We start from the raw sequence: 24,007 nt of genomic DNA on the forward strand, positions 1-24,007 counted from the left end.
TTTAGGAACTCCATTCCAGGTTAGTTGGATCACTCCTAATTGATTAAAGTGTATCCTCTCCAGCCTTGAGGAAGACTAAAATGAAAGATGTGACAACTTCAAATTTTACTGATTATTCAGTAATGACAGCAAAAATTTAAAAAAATATTTGTGATTTTGTGTATTGGTATCTTGGCTTGATTAACAGCACTATAATCTTGTTTTGCATCTAATAGGTTAAAGTATATATGTAATTCACTGCTACATAAAAAAACAAAAAAATTTTTATTTTGGAAATTACTTCCAAATTAAAATATGCTTAGCAATTTTGCTAATAGATAATAATATATTATTATATTAATATTCATACTGCATTGTGGTTTAATAAGGATATTGTTTTTTAGGTTTTATATTTTATAGTTAAAATTATTATATTTATATATTCGCCTAAATGGGGTTTATATATTATTATATTATATTTTTATATTTGTTTTAAATATAAAATTAACACACTCTAAATATTATTATTATATATAATAATAAACAATATCTATATAGTGCCAACATATTACGCAGCGCTGTACATTAAATAGGGGTTGTAAACGACAGACTAATACAGACAGTGACACAGGAGGAGAGGACCCTGTCTAGAAGAGATTTCTATAATCAGTTAATAATACAAATAGATCACTAAGCTACTTGAAGGATTTCAGCTCTTTTTAAAAATATGATAGGCTTAACTCAATTATAAAAGCCAAATTATTATTAAACTATAAAAGTAAAATAAATATTTTAATAACATACATTTTAAAACTATAACTTTGAAATAATGGACCAGCACACTTCAATAAGTCTGTCTGAAGCCTTTGCTCTGTTTTATTATTATCATACATACTATATCGCACTATTTATGCCTTCACAGAGATTTGATTATCCATCAGATAAAACGTTCCTCACTTTCAAGCATGACGAAACAGGATTTGAGATCAGCTTCTGTATTATCCTTCAATTTACGACTGAAAGAGGAAAACAGGAAAATAAAAGGCAGAGTGTTTGTATTTCATTATTATTCTATTAAATTTAGATGACTTTTATCTTTTACTATTAGAAAACACAATACCATTTTTCAGTCATTTTCTCTTTTTCTTTACCACACGTTATAAGTACCATGTGGCCTATTCTCCAGCTTCTTAAAGGGGTTTTAATGACCCTCTATTGACTGTTCTATAGAGATCAACTTGAATCAATTGTAATACTTTGTGAAAAGAAGGATTAAGCCACAACAGACCACAATGGCCTCCAGAAGCATGCCTGCCGAAAAGCAGACCTTACATAGAATATACCCAGCTGTTGATCTGACTAATTCTTTCACGCTTTTCCAATTTTGGAAGTGGACCTTGTTGGCATGAGATTGCCATCCATCTCAGCTTCTTATGAAAAGTCTAATTTGCGGGCCTTTCATTTCCACAGACTACACGAAATGTTGCACCCATTGAAAAAGCATTATGTAGGCTTAATTAAGTCTGGTCACTAACCCTTAGTGCTGTGTCAGTCAATGGGATGTGCAGATGTGCAATGAAATGATGGGGTGATGCTGTTGTGGCAAATACAAATCCCAGCCTTAACCCTATTATTTTTGCCTGACAAAGTTATATAGGATCCCATTGTTCCATTCAATGCCAGTGTGGTGCACCAGATGGTTACAATGCAAAAGCCTCTTCCTAGGCCGTAACACTTTTTTTTGGGGGGAAACCTTTTGTGATGAGGAGCATCAATTGAATGATTTGCTTCTCACTGGGTTTTTATTGAAAGGATCGAGTCTATGAGCAGGTTTAAAAGCATTGTTGAGTCAAGGAAAGATGGACATCCATGAATGCAAATAAGTGACTACATCCTACTGCTTTAATTGTGTTTGAAGGAGTCACTTCAGAGATCATTTAGCCTGACATTGTTACCCTTATGAAACCCCCCAAAATACTTTCAATCTGACCGGCTGCTGTGCCTTCTGTTAAGAGGTTTTCCAGCTAAGTGAGCAGTTTTTCACTTTATTCATAGAACTGTTGGCAATAAAAGTAATTGTTTCTTATAATCAGCGCTGAACCGTTGAGCATGGACAAAAAACAACTAGCTTGTGAATATATAGCTGGACATTAACCCGGGATATCCAACTCTATCATCTGTTCATTATTCTATGGGTGGCCGGCATTCACGACGTATTCAACAACAGGGAAGGGTACGAAGCCCTGGCTGAAGGCGAAGGGTTAGAAGACAACCTGGTGTCATTAGCTTGGACTGTGCTATGATGGTGTCACAAGTCAACAATTGGCAATCTGTTTATTAGTGATGGATGAACCGAGCCTTTCCATATGTTATCACTTGATAAAATCTGTTTGGCAAAAGTATTTATAATTGCATCCAGATGGAGAATTGAAGGATATTTTGTAACACATATGCTGAGCAATTTTAAGAGTGCCAAAATGTAAAAGGTTAAAGCATCTATTACAAAAGTTTAAAAATGATTTTCTTATCGTCTTGTGACTGAAGAAGCTAACGACTTTATCACTCCATCAACAATTGTCATATTTATCAGCTGTAATTATTTTTTTATTTAGGCCATATCCCAGAATAATAGTCTATCTGTACTCAGAATGACATGACCTTTGTACAAGATCCTAATGAACAAACACAAAATATAATAATTTCCAAAATAAATGTATGTGTGTTCCCAGAAATTATTGAAAGTATTCACATATGTCACGCTGTACATAAACTAAATGTCTGTACCTAATCTACTACATACTCATACAGCAAATAATAAACCAGCTTTATATATATGTAAATGGTAAATGATCACACAACCTTTAGATAAGAGGAAGTAGAAGTAGTGTTTGGGCCCCTGACCCCATAAAGCTTACAGAGGTTACATGTTTTGCAGCTAAGATTGCATGCAAGATTAGACCACAGTCATGCCAATTTATTCAATGTGGATATCTGCCAACTTTGATTTCAATTTTGATTTGAGTTTATTGTATTTTCAATATATGGTGACCATGATGTTTGTATACCTTTTGATTTTTATCTGTTTCTTCAGTAGGGAACAGCTGTTGGACTTCTTTCAGTTATGTCTAATAAAATCAATAGAAGCCATCATGATGATAACAGTCATTTGGTGGCTGTCTTTTTTAGTGATATCACAGTATCAGTGTAATTCATCACAGTGCAATGGAATATTCACCTTTGGCTATGAGTAACGTTTGTCTGGTAAGTACAGACAGGACCAGGCCAAAGAAAGAGCAAAAGAATAGAAATGGTCACCACCTTGGGTGTTTCATCCGGATAGGGGAGCAAAAAAGCTGTACCTGCAACCTATGTTTTTTTTATAGTTCACAGCTCATGGAAGGGGAAGTAGTGCATTCTGGAGTCCAAGGTTCTAAAGGATTTGGACTCAAGCATGGTATCCAATCTAAAATGGCGGGAATATAGGAATTTTATTAGTTGTTCAATGTTATATGTAGTCCAATAAGCTATCATCCAAAGAATATTGAGTATTGTTTTATACAGATTACGTATTTGTCTTTGGTTCTTGGGTAATATAGTATTTATCAATGTTCAAATCCCTGAGCTAGGGCATTTCCTTCTTGCACCATGGCATACATTTCATACATATATAAATAATAAATAAGATAAGAATATTCTAAAGTTCTGTGTAATCACCTTACCCTATACAGCAGTGTCATTAGGGGTTATTGAGCGATGAGCAATTTGTACCTCTCAGGTCAGTTACCATTGACACCAATGAGCTTTTGCCCTATCTGCAGAGGTGACATTCTTTCCACTGCCCAGCAATGTAAGAGGCATTCTTCCCACTGACCACCACACTAATGTACTGTGAGCTGTGGATATAGTAATTATAGCAGGGGTCCCCTGAAGACTTGAAAGTCAATTCATGGGTTCCCCCATGTTATAAAGGTTTGGAAACACTGCTTTGCAGAATCCATATGAGGTCAAGAGGAGTGTTCTTTGTGCTCCCTTACATATGAACTATATAACTATATATCATTCCTCTATAACTATATATTAACTATTTCATCAACCAACTTCTAAAGCAAGTTTGAATCTGATTTTCAGCTATGACAAACACTTTAACAAATATTTTTTACATCCAACTTTAATGTATAAGAAGCAGGAGGATATATGTTTAATCATCACAAACAAATGAGTTCCAGAATCATCAAGGGAGAATAGATTTTTCTCCATAAATTCTCTAATGGAAAAGTTATAAATCAAGACAGACATTAGGTCTGCAAACTGAAACACAGACATACCAAATAAAGCAATAATTATACAAATTGCCACTATCTAAAACCCAAATACTGGTGTCATAATGATGCCCTTTGCTAGGTTCAAACACATTATACAGTAAAAGTGCTAACCTATAGGCAGACCTGGAGCACTGTAATTAAAATCCAGTATGATAGGTTATGACACTTAAGATAAACACAATGCGGTCTCTTTTTACTGTCATATGATGTGTAAATACATAAATGACGGTCAAAGGATTAGTATAAAAGGGAGAGAACAGGCTTACGTTAGCTAAAACCGATAGCCACCGTTTGAGCTTAAAATAATATGTAAACATTTTTTATTTATTAGACTCTTGCCAAACCAAATCTGTTTTGCAGAGTTTGCCAACAGTACTGTAACAGAATGGAAAACAGGGATAGCAGTTTTCTGATGCCAGCTGAGGTCTGGTATAGTCAAATATGGGATTCTAACCTAGGGCCCTAGTACTTAAAGGCAAGAGTGCTAGCCATTGAGCCAACCATGCTGCCATGTTTGGATTGTGATATAGTGCTTTTCTTCTTGTCCTAGATACAGACCCATATATGCCTCTAGAAATCCCTAGATAGAGTGAGACTTTTTTATGTTTATGTTTGCAGGGGTTGTATATGGGGCAGCATGGTTGGCTCAGTGGCTAGCACTCTTGCCTTTGCAGCAATGGGGTCCCCGGCTCGAATCAAAACACTATCTGCAAGGAGCTTGTATTTTCTCCCCGTGTTTGCGTAAGTTTCCTCACACATCCCCAAAACATGCAGAGAGGTCATTTGGTCTTGTCTCAAAAACAAAAATGACCTTAGTACTGATTAGGAGCCCCATTGAGGGACAGCTAGTGACATGACCATGGACTTTGTAAAGACCTCCGTAATATGTTTGTGCTATATAAATACAAGTAAATAATAAAAAAATACACTGACTACATCATGTTCTCTGGTAGAGTATGAAGCATGAATGTCAAATATGGACCAAATGTTTGGGAGGTTTGGTATGTATATGTGATCCATCTTTCCTCGGGCAGTTTTATTTGCTAGCTCTTCATTCACATGATTGCTGAGCTTCGTAGTCCAGCACCTTCTTTGCTTCCTGTTGGAAGCAACTGGCCAAAATATTTTTTGTGAAGAGGTGGTAGGATCATTTCATACGGCAGCACTGCACCATTTTCAGGAGTTTAACCATGATCTTAGACCTAAATGCTTCCACCCCTGTAGCTGGATACTCTTGCATTTTGGTGTTAGACCAAACAATCATGATAAATGAAGTTACAGGATCAAGGTACTTCAAAGAACTCTGTTTAGCTAAGTGCAATGGACTGATATTGTCACTGCAGAAAACATTGCCTGTTATGCTTATTCAATGCCCTTTGTGGTCCTTTTTTCTGAGAGTTCAGCTCTGCCTCTCCTATAAAAAGTAACATGGCTTTGTGAAGTTCAACCATTTGTCTTGGCATTGAGCAAGTTATTGTTTCTGGGTATAATTTACAAAGTATCAGATATACAAGATCACAAGAGTATTGTTTTCTGTTTAGATATGTTTATTTGCACAACAATAGTTAGAAAAGTAGTTTAAACAATTTATCAAATGTGAGTAATTGATCACAGAGATTCCTAACAGACTTTAAAATATAAAGGTACAGTCACTGGATTTATTCAATATAGAAAGCTCTTGTTTTAAATAAATTTCATATTCAGCTGGGGATGTTATTGTAAGGTTGAATATGTTTTATCTGCAGTGTCACATTCTATGGTTTTTGGATTAGGGTGTTTGTGCTGTGTGGATAGAAATGCTGGGGTATTTTCTACACTGGTAGAACTGAGGAAGCAGCTTGAAAAGGTGGTGAACAACTTTACCATGTGACAATTTATTACTAGATATACAATGACCTGGATAAATGAGAACCTTCATGGACATCATGGCAATCAATTTCCAAATGGAGTAATTTACAGTAGGCTATTGAAAGCTACAGAATATTATTATTAATAATTTTATTAATAACAAACATTATTTATATAGCGCCAACCTATTACGCAGAGCTGTACATTAAATAGGGGGTTGGAAATGACAGACGGATACAGACAGTGATACAGGGGGAGGAGAGTATCCTGTCCAGAAAACCTGACATATTGTTTTATACAGGGCACTGGGTCCCTGTTGGTTGGGTTTATATATCAAAAGGTGAGTGGGGTGGGGGGGGGTCCTTCTTGATCATTTTTGGTTATACAAGAGATGTTGGGAATTTTGTCAGGATGTGATTTTTTACTTTCAATATATTTTCCTCCATTAAAACCATAATACCTCCCAGTGCACATACCACATCTAATTTAAATCATAACTTGCTCACAACTATCCCATATGGATCTAGTGCTGTTAGGTATGCATATCAGGCCTACACGTTTCGTGCTGCACATTTCATCAGGAGTGAGAGGTAATCTGTTGTTTGCAAAACCTTGCTTTCTAAAAGTATACAATATCAATATGGATACTCAACACTGAAAAGTAAAAGATCCTGCCCAAAAATTTAGGGCATCAATTACAGAGAGCAGCAATCCTTGCTTGAAGATTTGAATATGTAACTGCAAGCAGTATGAGGTACAGCCCTGCTCATTCACGCCAAAGGCACATGCTAAATATGAAAGCTTTCATATGGAATGCTTTCATATTAGACAGGAGGCTGACTATAAAAAACTACTTGCAATTTTTATTATACTAACTCTTAATACCCTAATCCTTCTTAATCCTAAACTACATTCTCAAGAAAATTATACATGAGGGATATAGAATGGGGCCAGGGATTGTTGCATTTTGTATATATTTATGTTGAGTCCTTGCTTCTATTAGTATTTTGGAATAAATTACATACTTTTGATTAAAGAACAAACTTTCCTGCTGGCATCTGGAGCAGCTAGTGGTACTTAAAGTGGAAAGACTATAGTCCTGCTTGTAAAATCTTTTATCTTTTATCATGCAATGTCTACTGTTTACTTGTAACTACCTCCACCTTCCTTGTGGAGACATCAATAAGGCCTGAGATTGCTGTTGGGCACCACCATCTATGGTATAATTTTGTAGAGCTTTAATAAATCAGGCCCATTGGCTGAAGAGGAGGTATATGAGCATTTAAGTAACCCCAGAGAAAATGGTAGCTGGTACAGCAATTGGTGGAGAATGATGTACAGCTTTGGACACAATAGTCCTGATGTATTCCAGTGCTGGAGAAGATAGACTATTGTGAGTGATCCAGCAAACCTGAAATGGATCTGGTCCAGGACTGAAAACATTTGCTAAATAATAGCAAATGATGGGTGATCCAGATTTGCTATCTTCTCCAGACTTGGAGAACTTTAAATAAATCTGACCCAATGCCTGAAGAAAAGGTATATGCCTGCAAGTAGCCTCAATGAAGATGGTAGCAGATGAAACAGTCGGTGGACAATAATGTACAGCTCTGGACACAATGGGCCTGGTGTATCAAAGTTCTCCAAGGCTGGAGAAAATAGACTATTGTCAGTGAACCTGGGTGATTCAGGAAACATGTTGGATCACTCAGTTTCAAACAAGTCTATCTCCTCCAGTCTTGGAGGGCTTTACTAAATCAGGCCCAATGGTTGAAGATGAGGTATATAAGCCTGCAAGTAGCCTCAAACAAAATGGTAGCAGATGGAGCAGTGGGTGGACAATGATGGACAACTCTGTACTGTCAGCACTGAAAAAGGCAAAACGGAGGGGCCACTCTGCCATTATTAATATTGGTACAAAAAATCAATAATATTCAAACAATAAAGAAAGCTGTTTTTGTATTTTTTGTATGTAATGTCTCTCTGTAGAACAATAAATATTCAATTGAAATTTGTTTTATTTTTTTTTCTTTGTTTTAGACATCACCCTGTGCATAGTAGTCATTGCATACCATGCAATAATCTGTTATACCATCCTTTTCATTTCCTTTGATTAGAGGAAGTTAGAGGAGGTTACCCACAAAAGCTTGATCTAGAGATTTGAAACGCTGCACGTTTTTCTATAACTCGAAAGTAACAACAAAAACCCACAGTCTGATACTTTATAGGTTTAAAGGTGATCTTTATCCTAACTGTATACAGTCATTTAATACTTACAAGTAAATTGGAATGAAACCTTGTGATAAAGATGAATGCAATGTCCCCGTATACTGCCTGTTGCCATGACAGCACGTGTTTATATAACAGAAAGATGGTATTGCGAGTGATGTATTTCCTTTAGAAGACAAAACACAGTACTGGGGGTGTCTATATGAAATTTGATCTTGTGGTTTTGGAGGTTGGCAACCACATCCTACTTCGAGGTTAGCCAAATAAAACTATATTTTGGTTTAGTGCTGCTAACTTTGAGGAAATGATGACTGTGATTTTCAGGCCAAAGTTTATGCTTACTTAAACTCACACAACTTGGGGATGCTCTATTTTATGGGTGGATGAACAGGAAATAAATAGTAAGTAAAACATTGGATTTCGTAGTCATTTAAACCTGCTAAATTTGTCAAGTGGTACTGGAGACAGGAGGTGTAGTCACATTCCATGTAATTCAATTGAGCTTATGTTGCCGTATGTTATGTTAATCTCTGATATCTTGGTAAATCCAGCCCTGAATATGGAAAATGTGGATATCTAGTTCTCGGATTACGTTGGCTGTTTTATAACCACAGAAAAAAAGAACAGAAAATAAAATATCCTTTTCTTTTACTGATAACTGTCAGAGATAACTGGGCAGTAATCTAGGTTTAACCCCTTTCTACCATCTACAGCTGGCTATAGACATCAATTATTGGACTTGGGACCTCTGCGACCAATATGAGAACAGGTAATTACTGGGGATTTTTCAACAGTTAAGGACAGAACATACTATTCACGGTTGACTTATTATGTTATTATAACTATCATATTATCATAATTGTATTTCTTGGGTCCTGATCCCAGTTCTCAGTGGACACCATATGTATGGAGTTAGCATGTTCTCTATTTTTTTTCGTCTGGGGTAACCTCCCACTAAAGTTCACTCAAAATCCTTTAACAAATCCACTATTTACATATTAAAAATAGCTAAAACTTGAATACTCCTATTTTCTTGCCTAAGTCTGCTATCAGTTAATAGGCTGGAATATGCCGAAGCCTTCTTTCTACTGTATAGTATATTCAGAGGGTTCTTTATACTTTTGTACCCATGTCACCTCCTTAAATGTTTTCTTTGGCTTACAAAAAAGTCTACTGGTCAGATCTTCTCATGGTCCATGATAATGGGTGGAGGCAACAATGATGGTGGGCCTGGACTACAGCCACCAACAATGGATCACTGGCCTACACTCGTCTAGTGTCATGTGACAATGAATAGAGTAAGTACAAAAGTTATGATAAAAGTGTTTTGTTTTTTTTTAAATGGTGAATTTTGTAGTTCAGCTTTTAATATGACTTTAGGACAATAAACAAGGTTTACCTCTAAGGTCCCAGGTTTGAATCCTGGCCATGTCACAATGTGCAAGAAGTTTATATGTTCTCCCTGTGCTTACGTGGGTTACCTTTGAGTACTCAGGTTTCCTCTCAGATTCCAAAAACATGCAGTTAGGTCATCTAGCTTCCTCTTAAACTTGGCCATAGACTTTGTTAATGACATATGACCATGGTAGGGATATTAGATTGTAAGCCCCTTTGAGGGACAGTTAGTGATGTTACCATGGACTTTGTAAAGTGCTACGTAATATGATGGTGCTATATAAATACAAGTTAATATTAATAACTCTGCTGTACATTGCCACCCTAGTTATGTATAACAACAAAGCTCATCCTGGTTATAGAAAAGAACAGCTTGATAGCCCTCTGTAATATATTTGTATTGGCTTGGTGCATCTGAAATGTGGGAGCCATGATCTGTTAAATTATCAGCCAGTGGAACAATTGACAAAGCCATCGTTTGAGAATTTTCAGCAAACGGGTTAAAGTGCAGAGTAAGACGTTAATGTATAACCTGGCATATAGTGCCAACCTAATCCGTGAGAACCACCACTTATTCTATAATTGGCCCTGCACAATATCCTCTAGTCTGTAAGACATTGTCCTCATCTTGTCTTTCAGCACAGGAACAGAATTCTGTGCAGCAAAGTGATCCACAAGTCAGCACAGAGCTTGGCTAGCTGGCAGTATGGGAGTTCAGGTGGAAACGATTACATTTACCTAACCACAACAAACAGTTTTAAGTAATCTTAAACTTACCTGGAACACGCACCTTTTCTGTAGAACACATTAACACATGAATGGCCTGCGTTTATTTGATATCAAGGGGAAAAATGGCTAGTGTTCAAATTCTGGATGCATGCTTGTTCTCCTTCCCCTGACCTAAATTCTACATTAATGCTGGGTTTAGTTTCACCGGAGCTAGAGAACTGTCTCTATTGTCTATGGAGAACAAAAAGCAAAGCAAAGAGAAAAATCCTAAAACTGCAGAGATTTTCAAGTAGGTCATTAATTTGTTCAATAGATTAACAAAAAATAAAGTTACTTAGGAATATTGCAGGTAATGTTTAAAAATGTTCAAAGTCATATAAATTTATAAATATAAATTTCTTTAGCCAAAACTTTTTTCTTTCTGTATTAAATGGGGAAGGAAATGGGACCCTTGCCAGGTTTGTGTTGTTTTCTCCCTATATCCTCTCGATATTGTAAGTGTATAAAAAAGAAATTATTCTTATTTTATAGGGAAGTAGAGAACAGATGTGGTTCTAATATCACTTCTCTGATTCATTAAGTTGTATGTTAAAATGTTAGCTTCAGTTTTTGAATTCTGTAAAAAAAAAAAACGAGTTTAGGCAAAATATCTAGAACTAACGGTAAATGTGAAAAGCAGCTTAGAGAAACACATCATAAATAAAAAAACTGTATATACAAAGCACTAAAGACTTCATTTTATTTATGCTGGAAGTCATAGGGCACTACCTAATTAGACTTAGTTTACAATATAAAAGTACATGTTGAAGTACCATCTTGCTGGTCTTTGCAGTTAGGGAAAATCTTTCAGGATTCAAGAAAAAATATTTTTTTGAACACATAAATGCTATATTATAATACTGCAGCTCATATATAAGTAGACAAGCCTAATAGGCCCTGCAGACTGTGATAGGCAGTATGGTGTATCTGGTTTATATATTGTTTTTTTATCTGACACTAAAAGCCAATTTGGAAAATCTGTTTATGGTTAATGAATTCTGCATTCTTGATTCACTTTGTTGCTTTTTATCTGTTAAAGTGAATGAGCCAAACCATGTTCTTTTTCAATAGATTACAAGGTCTATACAAAACTAATGCAGCATAAATACATTTTATAGAAACAGAAAGAATCGCCTTGATCAGGTGGTTTGCAGGCCCAAGCAATATTACAACACAAACTTTTCCTTCTTGTGCTGACCCTTATCTTTATGTTGTTTGTGTAATAGGTATATACAAACGTCTGGACAAGGTGATCATTATTTAGTTCATAGAGCTTCCATCTCACTACACTGAGGGTCATACAGACCCCCATTGAGCTGAAGTCTAATGCAGTATTACCCATGGTCTCAATCTCTCCTATCTTCTCCAAGTGAATGGGAACTGTTGGGGCCCTTTTTTTTTTTTTTTTTGCACATGGCTGATGCTGCTGTGGCAGAATATGAGATGCCTCTTTTGGGCCCATGGTTGTGGTCCAAAGATCTGCACTGCATCGACAACCAGGGGCAACAAGGGTTTGCCTCCCCTGGCTACAAAGCAGAAGTTTGCTGAGTGGTCAGGAGCTGTCAGACATATGGTTTGACACTGTAGGTCTGAAAGAGCTCTGATCATTCAAAGCTGCGTCTCATTTTTCTAGATGAAACTGAGCATTCCCCTATGCAGGTCAAAGATGCAGGTCAAAGCAAAAAGTTTCATTTAATCTCGCATCCCCAGTATTTGCCTACCCAGCCTCTATTTTTTAGCTGTGAATAGCAGGGAAGAGCCACCCTGTGTAAACTTTAAAGCTTCAAGGCTTATGTAAAGGGCTATGGGCCCTCCTATGTGACAGTTACGGTTTTTAACAACAATTGTGCCTGCTTCTTCAAAAGGAATTCATCACTATAATCTGTAATGTTTCTATCCGGATAGGTCAGAAAAATGTGAACCTGCTCTTTAGTGACTGCACAGGTTAAATCTTTCATTCACTTCTTGCAGTTAAGATTATACAGGTGGATATGGGAGGTCTAGTAGATCAGTATTCATAAGCAAACTAACTAAGAGTATTCTTTTATTGTATTTAATGAACTTTGATTACTATCTAATATTTTAAAAAGCTAATGGCAAATATGAGCAAATATACAGGCTGAAGTGTTTGAGTGAATATACTGTAAAATCACCTTGCAAAGAACACCCAACCATATGCAAGGAAATGTAAAAAAAACCCTTTAGCAAATCAACCTCAACATGACCAAACAATAAAACTGTAAGTGTTCTATTTCTATTTTTTAGAATGTAACATCTTTATTTGTATTTCTATATGTATTCTTTGCCCCCCATGTTAGAGTGCTCTGTCAGTAACTGCTGATATGTTATAATACACATCGAAAATACTATGCATCATAAAACAAAAATAGCCATTGAGTCTAAAACAAGGGACTTTGCCTAGGCTGAGTTGATGTCATCAGTGTCCTGCAGGTGGAAGGCACTTCCTTGGTTATAGATCTGCAACATTGTAACTTTCTACTGTAGTTATAAAGTACATTTCTGCATTGGAGGCTGATCTGTACAACAAATCTAACCATGAACTATGCATAGAATTTGTATGACTGTGTCATCTTCAAGCCATCATCTCATTTTAGTTGTAAATGCTAAACCTAGATGATGCCTGAACATGGATAGCTCCAACCTTCCGGATGGATTGCACCCTCCGGGAAGTATGCAAGCTACGGGTATTATCTGGTAGAATACTGTGATCTTTGTAAATAGTGATAAATACCTTTATGTGTTAAATGGATGTATGGCTTAGCATGCACTAAACATGAAAAAATATCTCCAATGCTAGGTCAGTTTTTGAGGGTCACCTCCCATACAACTACAAGTCCTACTTTCTATACCTTGATACATTTCATGCATGGCAGAGGCCCATTGGCCAATTGTCATGCTACACTATTGTTCTGAGACGCTAGATAACAGTCAAACCTCGCACATTTATACTTTCCACAATCTGCAAACACCACCATGGATACAGGTATACAGTATAGAGTCACTGGAGAGTATTTCCCTTCTTTGCCCAAGCATAGTGACCACCTTGTTAAACTATTCACAGCTATATATTTATTATGAAAGTACAGGAATAATGTGACTTTTTACTTTTACCATCTTCACAGTTATTTAATGATAGGACAAGCAATACAAGTTGACTGGTATGCCGTGACATATACATTTTATCCCATCTCCATCTGTTTGGACAATTGGCAAAGCAGAATAGAAAATCTACACAATCCAGTTTAGAAAGCACGCAGGGACAATATGAATTGCTCACCAAGATCCACGGGGACCAAATGTTTACTATATTTCCTTGGCAATGACCTTGCTAGTAGGTTATATTTTCCATCTCAGATATTGTTAATATGAGACCTTTCCCAGTTAGGGTCTGCAGTCCATTGCACAGCTGCAAGCAGATGAGAGCTTCTTTATTTCTAATATTTGGCAGCAGATACACCTAATATAGGAGGATGGTATGTGTTTATAATAATTAAAAAAACATATTTCGCTTGTGTTGTTCTATGATTTGGAAATTTACCTGGGGTGACCAATAAACTTTGCTTTGGACATAGGATGCTTTGGGAATACAATACAATACCGACCTTATGAAGTGTACCTGTTATACAGAGACAGAAGCCACAGTCTTAAACACATATATATATATATATATATATATATATATATATATATATATATTTGGCAAGCAGATATAGCTGGCCATGGTTTCTGGTTTTGACATTAAATTTGTAAAACATTCAGTTTGCTGGTTACCTTTTGGGAGCAACTGATACTAAGCCAAAGGTTCTGGTAGTCAGGCATTGCTAGCCACTCCATATGTCATTTAGGAAAAAAATATTTATACCCCATTCTGTTCCCTTTATTATTGCTTTAAAGTATTCTTCAAAAGGTGGGATACTTGATGCAGGCATACCAAAAATACTGATGAATTTGTATAAATATGTACTGGAAAACATACAAAAGTATAGTTAAACCCATAAAGAATATAATACATTTATTTAATGCTTTTGATGTAAAGACTGCTTTTATTTAGTTTTTTAGACTTATTTTACCTGCCAGAAACACACTTTCCTCTCACTCACCCTATTATATCTATGGACAAGCAGTGTTGCCACCCTTAGACAGGACTTAAAATACTTTCCCCTCTTTAAAATATCAGAGATAGCTGGGAGCAGTGTAACTAATACAAATTCAGCACAGGTAAATTATATAAGAATATTATTAGTTGATATTGTTTGCAGGATCAGTAGTATTGATTAACCAGTATTTTTTGCTGTTTTTGAACTGACATAGCACATTTCTTCAGAATGACTTTTTAACAAACCTAAATGGATCACAAAAGAGAAGTTCATGTTGAAGGCCGCATACTCTTTAAGAGTTTTTAGTTAATTGTTTTATATGTTGGGCTTTTTAGACCTCCCAATACAAAAAGCCCTGTACAGACGTCCAATGGACATCAAGGAATGGTTGATGGAAGTGTTCTTTAATGATCTTTCTCAGTAATAGATAAATGAATGAGCACTGTACATATAGCACTGATCTGTTATATAGAGAGAAAAGGGGTGAACAAGTGAGCGGCATCCTGCTGTGGTCTCCTCAATAGAAGTGAACAGTGGTTGTTCCTGATCATTGGAGGATCACTGACACTGTAAGCTTTTCACTTAAAATGAACATGACCACTCATCCCAGATGATGATTTTCTGATGTTGTACATAGTTTTGGAGAGTTTTTCACAGCATCGTATACATTGGTTGGATTTGGCCTGCTTTCAAATGCCTGTGCAATGAGCTTCCATCTCTCTGTTTGTTCTGCAAGCTTCATGAGTCAGGCTACTGATAAAAATAAGTGAAGTGGATGGAAACTCTTAGCAGATAGACCGTATTCCCTTAGTTTTAAACTTTTATTTTCAGTTTTGAAAAAAGTGTATCCATGTTACTGAGGATTACCACTATGCGTTGCTTTTATATATTGTGCTCAGCCATGTCTGCACATTTGGTTTTGCTTCACGCACTAAGTTCTCGCCATTCTCTTGCACAATTCCTTTCTCAATGGACCCAACTTTTATTATTATTTCATATTCCTAACACAGTCAAGCAAGTGCTCACAGATATTCTAAAGGCTGTATAGATGTAAAGAATTTTGAACTGTGAATGGAAAGCTATACAGAGACAGGGAGGATATTTGATAACCAAGCATATTGCTTAAATTTTCAGCAAGGCAATCACAATTTCTTCAAAATGTGAATACTAATTTTACATAGATCTACCAAAGCCAAATTTAGCCGGACCTTAAATTTCACCTCCAGCTCCACCTTCTATCTTGCACAGCTAAACTGGCTTGCACAGCTTCTCACAGTTTGCATTTGAAGCTGCAGCAAATCAGAGCTCACAATATTTCCTGGATGGAGTACATGGAGCGTCATCTAGCTCCAACCTACTCCCCAATCCTACAATCCATGATTTGATTTTTTCATTTATTGGATTTTAGTTCTTTCAGTCATGAAGACTCCGCATGACAACAGCTTCCCAGTTGTAGGAACTACATATAGCACTCTTTTGGTTCCTTCCACCAAAATTAAGCTGCATGCATTTCAGAGAACTAGCGATGATGATCTAAAACAAAGTATGTAATAAAAAATAATGTTTTATTTAATAATTTCATAAGCAAGGGGGCAAAGAAAAACCAGAGAAGGCAGATTAAACTTTACCTTTAAATTCTCCGACAAGCGGCATAAGATATTGTACAAAGCAAAATGCATGTCATTGTGTATATTTCTAATACCAGGAACAATGGAGAAGGACATTTTAGATGTGTGCCAGACTAACATAAATTAGCTGCTTTCAGAATAAGTAATGCTGTTCTTCTGCTGATATTGGTTTAAACCATCTAATAATGGCTGGATTAAAATAAACAGAGGAGTGCAGCAAACTTTTCATGCAGTTATCTCTGTAATAAATTCTCCCAGGTCTGAGGTCACTGCCTATTGCTGCAGGACAGACAGAAAAGTAATGCTACATGGGAAGCTTTGTCCTGGTTTATGTTGCCTGGAGCCAGACACTGTTCGGCTCTATATCAGCATGGACTAAAGTAGGAATATCTTTCAGCTCTGTTCATCACAAAACAATGAATAAATAAACAATGTCCACAGGCCTGTCAGTCCAATTAGGCATGTGAATATCCTTCTGCCAACTTGCTTCCTATATCTCTACCAACATCCTCTGGAGCTCAGGCGATGGGAAGGGATTCAGACTAATATTACTGTATCTAGATACAACTACTGTGCTGACAAAGGTCAGATCTGGCTTGTCAACGCTAAGCTCGCCTGCCTCTTATCAATCACATTTATTAGCCCATGTTATTTGGAGTTTGGCTTACTACATTTTTTATATTTTCCAGTTGATATTTTTGGCCATTTGAAGTAAACATGGCTTATCTATTGGGGGTAATATAAAACACCAATGGGCTCTGGACAATGATAAAATAAAGAGCGCAATTTTTACAAACCAAATGGGCATTTTTTCCCCTCTAAAAATGTATGCTGTAGAATAGAAAGCATAGCAACCTTATCCCTTTATTGAATATGTCTTGTTTTCTATACTATAAAGTTTTACATTTTTTTGGATTCTAAAATTTGGGTCTAAATTCTGGAGTGTCATGGACAGCAGTCACTTGAAGTTAGGGGCATATTACACAGAAGAACTAATTGTACATCATTTTCCCGCTTTCTTCTCAGTGATAAAATTATTTAATTGTCTTAGGTCGAGTTTTTTGGGATCACTCCAATGCTAATAACAGTCCAGACAGAACACCAAAACAGGTTCAGATCGTAATTGGAAATAGGTTGCATGCAGAAGTAGTCAAAAAACATAACAGAAGGTCAGTGAAGAACACAAACAGACAAGGGTTAAATAAATAAATCTTATCAGCATAATTAGGATACCAAGCATACAGGAAAGAGGAAGATTCCATTTTTGAAATAATACCGATATACATTTCAGAATATTATTCATTAAAAGGTGTGGATATACCTGGCAACAAGTTATAAGTAGAAACAAGTCAGAAGCACAAAAGAGGTATTCTTAAAACATTTTATGAGGTTTACGCTTTTTTAGGCCTTTTTCTTAAAATATTTAAAGTGTGCTACAAGCACACTTTAGGTAATAAAACACAATCATTTTCAGACCTAAATCCCAACACCAGGTTATTAAAAAAACAAAAATAAATAAAACCTCAGACATGATTTTCAATAAAAACCCAGCTTTGGCAGTAATACTGGTGCTGTACTTTGCATTTATACATTTTCAAAGATATCCTTAGCTTTTCAAGTTAAATAACTGACACTATCATTCAACCTATTTCTGGTGGGTGTAAGGTGTTACCGCAGTATCCTGCTATTACACTATAATAAAGCCGAAAGAAGAGACAAAAAAAACCCTGTGGATGACGTCATTGGCCTAAGGGCAACTGATAAAGAATATTTAAAAAACATACTGACCAGATAGTATGTGAGATAGAAACATTATGAGAGCAAAGGAAACTTGGATTAGGAAGAAATAAAAATTGTATTAAAATACCTGTTATGTACCGTAACAACAGCAACACATAAATTAACTTTGCAAAATTATAAGAAATGTATTAGGAGTAAATCAAAACAGATAAAAAGGGGACTTTTAACTGCCAATTTAGTAAATATCATAATAGCATACATGAGGGTAAAACAATACTTTATTATCCAACATCAAAAATGAAGAACAAATCCTCACACAAAACATATGGGAGTAGGAGTGTAACATTTATTAGTAGGAGACAATTGGTTTAAATGATACACTCCTACTCCCATGTGTTTTGTGTGAGGATTTGAGAAATTAATTGTTCCCATGTTTGGATTCGATATTGGTTTACAAAATCTGCATTGCTGACCAGCAAATAATGGTTATAAAGTAGGACTGGGGTAGTAAAAAGTTTAAACAGGGCACAAAATTTGCAGAGAAATATAAATGGCAGATCTCACTGTTCGTTTGTTTTGATTTTCTCTCTCTTTTAACAACAGCCATGGTGGCTGAATATTTGGATTGAATAGTTTAACAAGCAGGGTTTAGGGGTATATAGATTTTGTCTTATAAAATAATGTCTGCACAGAGCAAAGCCTGAGTCAATTAAGTGTAAGCCATCCTTTGGTGTTATGACTTTGTGATAAGGATCTGTATGTACTATAAGATAAAGCTGCAGCACTGCTAGTCTATATCATCAAAGCAGAGCAGTTTGCATTATGCCGGCGTGTGAAAGGATGTGCCTGTCAAGAAGGTACCAGGCATTGTCAAGAGACTTTCCTTCCACTTTTATTTGGGACAGAAGAAAGGTGACTATAAACTTCCTATTACCAGTATCAGTAGAAGGATAAAAATAAGTGCATGGTTGCACCAGACTTTTCATAACAGAATGTACTTGTGTGACTGCTTCAACTTTAAAGCAAACTTTTAAAGCTTTTGCTGGATCACCCAAGTTCACCCATGATAGTCTACCTTCTTCAGTCTTGGTGAACTTAATAAATCAGGCCCATTGCAAGCAGGCAGGCTTTTTATTTTTAAAAATGACAAGTTGTATCACTTCTGCAATAAAGAAAACTAACCTACATGTTGGCAAACTTATTTATATTGTACGCAGAGCTGATCACAGGCTCTCTCAGCCAGCCACCGAGAGTAGTTATGTCATTCTGGCTTGGTCAATCAAGATGGCTAAGGAACCTGAACTTGGAAGAATACTGGGTAAGGATGCCGTCAAAGGCGTAGGGGGATGTAAGTTTAATTTAATAACTGTGAACAGGTAGGTATGTTTATTTTTTTGCAGAACAACAGATATAGCAAAATCACTGGGCATAAACATTGCTCTATTAAAATAGACAAGAAACTGCAACCATTTCTTAAAACCTTGATTATTTTATGTATATATTGTTTTTAAAAATGCTCCTTGACCAATGTAAAAAAAAGCTCTGGCTAGAAGGAAAAAAGCTGGAGGCCAGCTATAACACGTAGTAATTTGCCTATAATCAAGTCGACACTGGTTTCTATAGCTGCAGGCACTATTGAACAATTATTTCCCCAAATTCACAGCAGAAACAACAAAGTTGTTTATGTTGTTCTCTCAGCCTAATTCACCCTGCTTACCCCTCCTAGAGCTCATCCTCTGTGTTTTCAGGCTGTGATTCTTCTGTGTGTCACCATGAAGCTGACTTTCTGCAGTACTCCTGCTGTAAATTTTGAGGATGAATCGCTTTCACAGTGCATGCAGCTACAGTGGTCAGTGAAAATGTATTTTAAACCTCACCTAATACTTCCTAAGAATATGGAAATACATTATATTCACAGCCCCAGGTTAACTTTAAAGCCAGCCTGTTGGGATAGAAAGATTGGAGCTGCCTGATACTAATGTACACATGTACCGACCCTCTAAGAAGTACAAGATTCTTATACCTTCTAAATCAAGTCAATAATTGCAACTCCTATAATTCTCTTTATTAAAAATACTTTTTATTGTGTTTCTATTTGTTAAAATTGTGTTCACACTTGTGCTTCATTAAAACACATCCATTAACATGTCATGTCACACCTGTGGGTTATTATAATGTAATTATAATTCATTCATTACATTTCACTTAATGGGCTGTCTAACCTATTAATACACACCAAAATGCTGCAACGCATGTCTATTAGCTAGTTGCGTTGTTGTCAGTTTAGAAGTGTGCACATGGTTGCGGTAACAGTAAATGTGTTATGCAAGAGTGTGAAGAAAATCTGAAAATTAATAATAAACAGGATTTATATAGCACCAACATATTATGCAGAACTTGTACATTTTTGTATTAGGGTCACCTGCAGAAATGTAGCTAATTTTTCTCAGCCCATTCATGTTCTTATTAAGAAATGCATTATTTTTATTTTTTCATGCTAAGAACAATTAGACACACGAAATGCAGTGTCCATATCACTTCCTGTAAACTGACCTAGAATAAGAAACAATGTTATCTTTTTTTGTAGAAACTCCTAATCCCATTATGCCCTATGTAAAGGAGATGAACAATGGAAGACATGTTTGATGAACAACCAGGGTAGGAACCATAGTTTCATCCAAAGATCATGTGGAATGAGGGGCAGTAGCCATCCAGGGACCAGAAGTTTGTTTTTTAAGGATTACCAGTTGAAAAAAAAAGGAAAACTGGTGCTCCACCAACTGATGACATTTTAAAGTTTTAGTGTAAATAGGTTTTAATTCCGCATAGTAATTGTGGATGTTGGTTCTTTCCCTTTGCTTTAGAGTGTTATGTTGAGCCACCTATACTATATTCAAAAAAAATGGTTTATGGAGTACTGTAGATACAGTATTAAATAGGCACATAAAGTGGGACATGTTACGGTCGCATATTTCCCGATGCGTTTCGCCAATAATGGCTTCCTCAGGGGTTAGTTGTTGCTTTTAGACTGTATGGTACAGTCTAAAAATGTTAGCACAATTGAATTTTTTATATAAAATATAAAAAGTTTAAAAAAGTTTTTTTATATAAAATATAAAAAGTTATATATAATATAAAAGTTTTTAATACAGGTATGAATAAAGTTTGTATATATTTTATGTCAAAACTGCAATTGTATTTGTCAGTAGTGGACCCTAAAATCCCATTTAAATTAAATCCACATCTTAATGAGAACCCAGTACACATTCTATGTGCGCTGATAGAGACGCTACCTCCAAAATGTGCTGTGGTATGCTTTACACTCCATTATTAGCTCTGCCCCCCAGGAATCTCAGACCACTCAGGTTCACCCATGATAATCTATCTTCTCCAATCTTGGAGAGCTTTAATACATCAGGCCCATTGTCTTTTAATACTTTCCAGGTTTAACCTTTTATCTATCCTGACATAAATATTGTAAAGGTAAACCTATAAGACTTTCTTATTTTGGTTGTTGCTATTTACTCCGTATGACGTTAACAGATCTTCAACTGATTTTCCTTGTTACCTTAAGTTGGTTTTTAAAAAAATGTCAAAATAAAGTCTGTTTAACATTGCTATGTCTTCTGCAAGTCTTTGAAGGGCACAGTAATGGTTATGTATAATTACACTAGATGGGGTCTCAGTTTAATCCTCCAGCTACTGGCCAGTTATTCTGTGACTTGGTGGGAAGATGTTATCATCTTCTCTTTACTTTCAGTTGTATAATGTGTCTTCTTCCCCCCACACCTCACTGCTAGATAGACCTTTCTTTCACAGCACAGTGCTGAACCCAACACCCTGCTTTATGCTAGTTCATGAATTAAACCTGACAGATATGTTTTAGTAATGTGAAAAGGTTACAGAAAAGGCCAGCGAGGTATTACCGAGATTTCATTGTATCCAAGCAACACTCCTTTAAACAGACATGACACATACATTATCAGCTATATTAATTCACTGCACTTTCTTGGAGGGATTATTTCAGCTACAATAATGGTTTAGATCAGTTCAGGTCTTGTTTTTAGTACTGAATGAAAATATACATTGAGTTATAGATTGGTTTCCAGTTGTGCTATTCATATTATGGCAAATTAAAAAAAGTAAAATGAGTGTTTAGATTCTATGTAAATAATGTTTTAATACAAAAATGAAACATTTTACGCCCAGAATCTCAAACTGATAGCTCCAAGTCCTCATGCAGATCTCCAGTACTTCCATATTGGATGTTTGAAACATGGGAAGGAAATTATAAAATTGTTTTTATTGTTCCTGTAGCTGTGGAAGAAACAGCAATGCATTTTAACAAATTCATAATATTTCCTATCATTGCTAATTAAAGGTGTTATTCTCTGCCTTTTTTATTTCTTTATTTTAGAAAGGATCTGTTGGTAGCGTTAACTTTTCTTTATGGGAGTGCCCTTGTCTATGGAGAATGGCTTTACCTTAGGCAAAAGTTTAACCCTTTGCATCTGAATCATTTTTTAAATTCTGCACACACATTCAAAAACGTATCACATTTTGTCTATGACAATGCAATTAAAACCCCAAAACAATACATATTTTCTGAAAGCAGAAGACCCCCAAAAATCAAATGGTGGCAATAGCACAGGTTATTATTATTATATTGCAAATGTTTAGCAAACATACTGTATGTTTTCAGTAAAAATATGCTCTAACTAATTTTCATGCACACAATAAAAAAATACAATAAAAACACCAAAAATTCTTCAGGATATAAAACTGATGTGAGTTAAAGTGGACCTATCACCACATCTTTAAGATTAAATAAAAGGGTGGCTATCCCTTTTATATGATGGAAAAAAATGTTGTTTTTTTTAACTTTTAAATTTTTGGGGGGAGGTCTCCATGCTTTCTGTCTTTACCCTGTGGCAGTAAGGACTAAAAAGGAAACTCACAGCTTCCAGGAACACATAGTAACATATCCCAGGAGGCTGTAGACAGGCATACATCATTAGTGGCTTACTATGATGTGAAAATAGGTGCTCGATATCAGTGTAAGTTCGGGGGATGTGAAGAACAACCTGGAAGAAGAAATATGATGTCTGGTGATTGATGATTTACTAGTTAAGGAAAGTGAAAATTATTTTGTTCCTGAAAGTTAATGTTTATCTAAAAGATATGTTAAGGCTTAAAGTTAGATGTGCCTACCAAATGGTCATAAATGTTGACAGTCAAAATTGCCGCTAGGTGACACTCTAAAAACTTTCATAAAACGTTCTTGAGTTAAGAGTAACTATAAATGATGGCCACTATGACGTGTTCCTCAATTGTTTCTTCTTTGACGTGCCTGGTGGTATCTAATATGTATTGTGCTGTTGTTTCTTTACATGTGTGGACCATACACAGGCCTTTGTGTCTGTATGTGGATTAAGAGTCAGAAGCCAGTTTTGCAAAATTTAAACAAACTGAGGAAGTTTGGTAACAATATTATTTATGTCAGGAAATAAAGACACACATGTTGGGGGTGGGGATGGGGTGAATAACAGGACAGACCAGGGCTCCTGACTGGATTTGCTCTATCAGTCATATACACTACATGACTTGTGTACTTCTAATAAATATCTACCAATAATTTTACAAACAAAAAAATTGGTTGCAGTCAATTCGATATTAAATTTACTTCACAATGCCTGGCAATCCAATAATTTTTATCAGATTGGTGATCACATTGAAAGTGAAAAGTCTCAGTCTGTGAGCACTGGGCCTTAAACCTCATACAGACAACAATCTATTTGGATCGTTTCCATTAACAGATGAACCAATGAGCGCTGTACACACACAGCACTGTTCTATGTAGAGAGGAGGGGGAGTAAGCAGCACCCCTTTGTGCTACACTCCATGAAATATACAATGGTTGCTCCTGATCAGTCATTCATTTGTGGCAGTGGTGGATTGATGAACAATGAAGGGGGACCTT

At 36.0% G+C, this 24,007-nt stretch overlaps 1 long non-coding RNA gene across 1 annotated transcript in view; it reads right to left on the minus strand.

Annotated features, from left to right (window-relative positions):
* Positions 1-885: 885 nt before the first annotated feature.
* Positions 886-24,007, minus strand: part of LOC140330146 (uncharacterized) — a 114,270-nt gene continuing 91,148 nt past the window's right edge. The window contains exon 3 of the long non-coding RNA XR_011920646.1: positions 886-995. This is a non-coding gene — a long non-coding RNA (uncharacterized lncRNA). The remainder of the gene's footprint in view (positions 996-24,007) is intronic.

The sequence above is a fragment of the Pyxicephalus adspersus genome, chromosome 4 (assembly GCF_032062135.1).
Source record: "Pyxicephalus adspersus chromosome 4, UCB_Pads_2.0, whole genome shotgun sequence".
NCBI classification, from domain to species: domain Eukaryota; kingdom Metazoa; phylum Chordata; class Amphibia; order Anura; family Pyxicephalidae; genus Pyxicephalus; species Pyxicephalus adspersus.